This window comes from Vidua chalybeata, chromosome 1, assembly GCF_026979565.1.
Source record: "Vidua chalybeata isolate OUT-0048 chromosome 1, bVidCha1 merged haplotype, whole genome shotgun sequence".
NCBI lineage: Eukaryota > Metazoa > Chordata > Aves > Passeriformes > Viduidae > Vidua > Vidua chalybeata.
Window position 1 is genome coordinate 75,622,295 of NC_071530.1, and position 6,736 is coordinate 75,629,030.

Consider the following 6,736-nt stretch of genomic DNA (forward strand, 5'->3'; position numbering starts at 1 on the left):
TGTTATAATTGTGAATGTAAGAAAGAGTCTGTCAAATCTTTTTTAGAACAACTCTGGTGCCAATAGGGATCTTTCAAAATATTATATCAGCACTTCTACCAACTTTTTTTAACCAATTGTTAAAAAGTCAAATTTATCCACTTATGCATGTGGCCACCTTGCTGGTGGTATTTTGGGTTTGGCATTGTCATGCATCTGGCACACTCTGAGCAGTTAAGAGCAACTAGGCTTTTTTGTTTTTTTTCTGAATTGTTGGCTATTCTTGACCAAACTGTTCAAAACCCTACACAACAAAATGAAAAAAAAAAAAATCTAAATTAACCCCTGTCCATTAATAATTATTGAAACCACTCCAGCCAGATAGAATAGCTTTATAATTCCTTTTCCCAAGATGTAGAGTTTTAGAACAGATGTTCTCCTTCTGTTTCTTTTGATTCTAGGATACATTAAACAATGTATTTGGTTTTATCTGTGAGATCTCATAGTAACTATTGTAGCTACACACTCACTACAATTCATTTCACTCGAATGACATGCCAGGAGAATGAACAGCCTGGTAATATCCAGATATGTTTCTAATTTCTTGAAAGGAAAAGAAATTCAATGACATGGCAAAGGAGATTTGACAGAAATAATGATCAGTGGTTCCTGAAGAAAATTATTTTGCCATTTCAAAAATATTAAAAGATTAAAATTAATATATATATATATATTAGCTAATCAAATCTGATTATCAAAACCATAATAGATGTTATAGGAGCTGGGACATTGGAGTGCTTAGACAAAAATATGTATTTCCAGACTGCAGATAATCTGAAAAAGACAATTTTAGAAGGTTGCATTCAGATCAAACACCATATTATAGCTTTATCTGCCTGATTCAGGAGTTTGAAAGGCTGACAAATCGCTCACAACAAACTTAGAACAAACTACACATTGAATAGAAGTATATGCATGTTTCTCTGAGTGATATTTCTTCTATTTTTTCCTCTTTTAGAAGTGGAATTACAGGTTAATTGACACTAACACAAATGCTGACTGCAGAACACAAAATACTGCTGAGTTCACAAAGGCATTTGCAATTGCTTTTTGGAAACATAATGCATTCCTGTAGAAAATGCTGTTTTAATGTAGCATAAAAAACACAATTTAATCTCTAAGCAGGTGTGACTGTAAATGGGGAGAAAGTGTAGTTACTGTTCTTTCTTGTCATCAATTCCTCTAATTATTTTGCCTCATCATGAGAATTATATTTTTTATAGCATCAGAGCTAATTCATGTACCTAAAATGGATGATTGTATTTATCTTTTTATGCAGAAATAATAGTTATGCATTCTACATTAGCAAGAAACACTACTGGTTAGAAATTTCAAAGTTAAATAGCTAATATGTTAGATGTAGGATAGGACAGATGGATAAGTGGGTAGAGCATCAAGTTACTAGGCTATGACAGTGATGCAATACTTAAACAGGAAATGTTCCTCAATCTGGTCACCTATGCGCATATGTATTCCTTCTTTTGCCATTTTTTTTGAAAGCAAACACTAGTATTTGCAATTACATGCTTCTAAACCATTTTCCTTTTTTTTTTTACTTTATCTGCATTGCTTCAAAACTTGAGAAATAAGAAAATTAAAATGTACTCACTAACATTTATTTATCTCAATGTGAATTAATTGCAGCAATGTATGATGGTTTTATTCTTATAGAGAATTTATTAACTTAATAAAGTTAGTGGACTAAACATTTTTAATACATTTTATTATTATCATTATCTATAGGCCTAATTTAGTTGCTCTTATCTGTATCTACAGCAATAGCAAATTTATTATTGCAGTGAACATACCACTTGGACTACCAACAGAGATTTCTCTCCTTTGCACCTAGTAATTTGTAAAATTTCATGGATACCTGAAAGATCAATTGTTATTACTAGTAATCTAGAAAAGTCTTGGAGAGCCAAGAAACAAATATTATGATAAAAAAAATTGTCAGAAATACTTGTTGAGATTGAGATAACAATTTCAGTACATCAATATCTAGTTTCTCAAAACTTTCTTTTTGCTTTTAAAACAATTAGATGTTTATCAATTTGAGAAGTCTTTATATAGGCCACAGCTGCCATTAAAAGTATATAGTATTATCTATGATGGGAAAATTGAAGAGGAACATGTATTACTGATTTCCTGAAAATGTCTGGTTTATGGCTTTTAGCTATTTAGATGTTTGAACCTTTTTAATGAGAAAATAGTGAGAATTAGACTAGAACTCAGGTTTTTAATTTTGAGAATCTAGTATAAATATTAAGTATGTATTACTCTGGGCCTTGTGATGGGGAGAGAGAGAAAAATCTGCTTATTCATGATCATACTCAACTTCTTGACTGTGCTTTTTTCCTGAAATTTTCTGTCTCATTCATCATAAGCTTGACACTGTTTACAATTTGTGAAGTGCAGATCTAACTGGAAACAGACACTTTCTATGATTTTTTTTTTTTTTAATGGAAACTAGTTTAATGAAGTAGCAGATACCACTTGGAAATAGAATGAAACCTGTAATAATATGATAATATAGTCACAAAGTGATGGAAATGAATTTCCTTTAATTTTGATGAACATTACTTCATCCTCTTAATGTTGTTGTAACATCATCTTTCAATGTAATGTATGTATTAATGCTCTTTGATGCAAAGAATTATTATTTGGGCTATCACAGTACATTGAAAAATAAAGCATGAGATCTGCAGTGGTTAAGATTTCTGAAGAGATTACCTGGACAAGGCTTAATATAAAAAACTAATTTTGACTGTCTGGTTTTTGCAGAGAATTAGTTAAAACTGATTTCTCTGGCCCAGTTTTTAAGGCGTGCCATACTCCTTTCCTTGTGCTCAATGTCCACTTACACTGTCATTTCTCTGGAGAGATGAAAATTGAAAAAGCTAAAAAAGTCAACAGGATGGAAATATTATTCTGATTGGGAAAAATTGGAATTTGTGACATGAAGAGATAAAAGAGTGGTTTAGGTTTTTAAAAGGAATCTGTTATAAAGCCAGAAGTAGTAAACCAGATGCATTAAGTTCCAAAATACAAGAATTTCATCTTTCATAGTACAGCTATCATCATCAAGTTTTCCATGATGTGAATTCTTAGTTTTTGACAGAAACAATAGAATCATTTTCTCATTTATGATGTCTTTATTAAAAGAAACCTAGGGGATGTACTGTAAGTGTGAGGCTGTTCATCTTCTTAGTGACAGGATTAGATGCGGAATCTTCTGTGATATTGGCTCACCTATTACAACTCCAGTAAATTCACAGCAACTATAGTAGAAAATTAATATGATGAGTCTTTTATAATCACTGCTAGGATTTTTTTTTCAAATAATTATTAAAAAAAACCAAAAAAAAACAAACAAAAAACCCCTAAAAATTCACACCCAAACCCTGAAATCCTACCTGCATATGTTTCGAGTCTCTGTGCAGATTTGGAACTAAAAATCTTTTAACCTCATTCTCAAATTGGAGCAAAACTATTGGCAGCAGCAGCAGATTGTTAGAGTGAGCAAAAGGCATGATGGGGATGTGATGCCCCTCTGAGCAAACAAACTCAGAGTCATGAGACAAACAAGATACTCTAGGAAGCATGATTTTGACTTTGTTATTCCCTGTGCTGGAGAGGGCAAAACTGTTTATAACCAGTACAACAGCTGTTAGTGCATTCAGCTTTGCTCAGTTGTTTGTAAGTAGCAGAGAGATGTGCATCACTTGGAGCACTCAGCCTCAAAGTCAATGAAGGTTTCTTCATATCTATATTATACATTCTAAAAGAGGAAAATATGATATTTACTGTCTTCCTAGCACAGCTCTTGGAAACTTCAGTTTGTAATACAGAGAGTAAAGGGAATGACATTGGAAACCTTCCTCTGCTTCTCAGCCCTAGGCATTGTTATTTCTATCAATCTATTTCTGAGAATAGAAGAGTATATTACATGCTGTTTTATAATCAAATACTCATTTGCATAAACTGAAACTAGTGATTTTCCCCCAGAGATTTCACAGAAACGATTAGGTTGGAAAACTCCTCTGAGATCATCAAATCTTACCTATGATCTAACACTGCCATGTCAGTAGACCATGGCACTATGTGCCATAGCAAATCTTTCCTTAAACACTTCCAGGCATGGTGACTCCAGCACCACCCCAGGAAGCCCATTCCAAAATCTAGTCACCTTTTCTATGAAGAATTTCTTCCTAATGTCCTACCTAATCCTCCCATGGTACAGCTTAAGACTGTGTCCTCTTGTCCTGTCACTGGTTGCCTGGGAGAAGAGACCAACCTCTACCTGGCTACAACCACCTTTCAGGTAGTTCTAGAGAGTGATAAGGTCACTCCTCTTGTCCAAGCTAAACAACCCCCGTCCCTCAGCTGCTCCTTGTAACACTTGTGCTCCAGACACTTCACCAGCTCTCTTGACTTTTTCTGCACACTTTTCAGAATTTCAATGTCCTTCCTGAACTGAGAGGCCCAGAAATAAATATAGCACTTGAGATGCAGTCTCACCAGTGCCAAATACAGGGGGAAAATCACTGCTCTGGTCCTGCTGGCCACACTATTCCTGATCCAAGACAGGATGCCATTGGTCTTCTTGGCCACCTGGGCACAGCTGGCTCATGTTCAGCTGCTATGGACCAGTGATGGTCTTTTTCCACTGGACAACTTTCCAGCCACTTTGCTCCTAGCCTGTAGCCCTGAATGGGGTTGTTGTGGCCAAAATGTAGGACCTGGCACTTAGTTTTGTTGAACGTTATGCTATCGGTGTTGGCACATCAATCCAGCTTGTCCAGGACCCTCTTGCAGGGCCTTCCTCCACTCCAGAAGATCAACACTGTGACTCAGCTTGGTGTCATCTGCATATTTGCTAATGCTAGACTCAATCCCTTCATCCAGATCATCAAAAAATGTATTAAACAGGACTGGGCCCAAAACTGATCCCTGGGGTGCACTACTACTTACTGGTCACCAACTGGATGCAGCACCATTCATCACAACTCTCTGGGCCTGGCCATCCAGCCAGTTCTTAACCCAGCCACAGTGCAGCTGTCCAACTAATGGGCTGCCATCTTCTCCAGGAAGATGGGAGCTGGCATGGGAGATGACACATGCCAGTGTTAAGGCTTTGCTGGGGCCAGACAGACTACATCAATTTGTAAAAATGTAGTAAGTGTGTTTCTTCTTCTCAAGGAACTCTGCTGTCTACAGAATCATTACAGGTCTTTTCTGTTCATTCTACATTTGGAAATTTAATATTCTGTATTCTATTTCTATTTTTTTTAATTTCTAAACAACATTTTTATAAAGAGCACAACAGCCTTATCCACCATATAAGATTTCCAAAATTGTACTGGGGGAGGAATAGGTAGACAAAATACTTACAGGTCATGACAGGAAAGATAGAGCATTACTTTTTTAAAACTGATGTAGGTATCAGATGGATTTTCATGTCAGTCTTTCATAAAGATTAATTCCATGCTAGACAGATGAGAACTGTGACATATATTAAGTTTCACTGAAAATTGGTAGTTCCAAATAAAACTCTTTCAGTGCCTAATGTAATTTCTGAGAATGGGAATAAGTATGTAAATTTCTTAAGGATTTTTGAAACTGTTATACCTTTAGTAGAATTCAATTTATACAAAACCAATGATACTCAAATTTTCAAAGTTACTATCCAGAGCTCTACTAGCATGGTAAGGTATTCACAGAATTTTGTGTTCATCATGGGATGAATCACACAACAGAAGTAAGAGCAACTGACTCACCATGGTTATGATTTGGAGTATATTTAAGCATTTGTTCATTTGATCGTGTGAACAATCCAGTTAATTTCAATTTTACTACTAATTAGGATGTGTGTGTTTAAGTATTTGTATGATTTTGTTCTACAATAAGAGAAAAATGTCATATACAAAGATGGAGAATAGTGTTGAAATGGTTGAAGTTATTTATGGATGTTTATTAAAAATACAACAAATAATGGGATCAGGAGAACTTTTTGATATACAGCCTTTTATGTGTAGCCATGACATAAATCACTCGTAACACCTGTAGAGTTGTCTCACTGAAGTGAATGAGTTTGCACTGCTGTGAAATTACTAAAGACATAGAGAGAATAAGCCCTATTCCTGTCATTGAACTCTCTGGTAAGTATGGAGCATACTCATTATTTGATTTGCCCAGCCCTAATAATAAGTCCCATCTGTTTTGTGAAGCCTATGAGTCATAGTGCCTCCTGTATAAGTAATCTCTCTGAGTATCTCTCATTTTTATTTTTAACATAAAAAGAAGCCAAAGCAATAAAATGTAATAAATATACTTTGTGATTCTTGTTTATTAGAATTGCCTGGGAATATTTTTTATATCATAACAATGCAATAATTTCTCATAATAGTTTATTATATTGAAAGAGTAATCAGATAAAGTGCACAAATTGCCATTAGACCTTCAGAGTTCCATGTCACTTTTTTCTCTCTATAAACTAGACCAGATTAATGTCTGCTTATGCTTTTCCATCATTCAGTTGTGAATATAGTTAAGAAAATATCTGTTGCAGGAATGATGCTTCTCTGCAGTGACTAGATGTTTATTTTATTGGTATTCTTATCTCTAGGCAGGTTGTCATTTATCAGATGTTTGTCATTCTGTAGTAACAAAACCTGGTGACTCATCCAACAAAGAA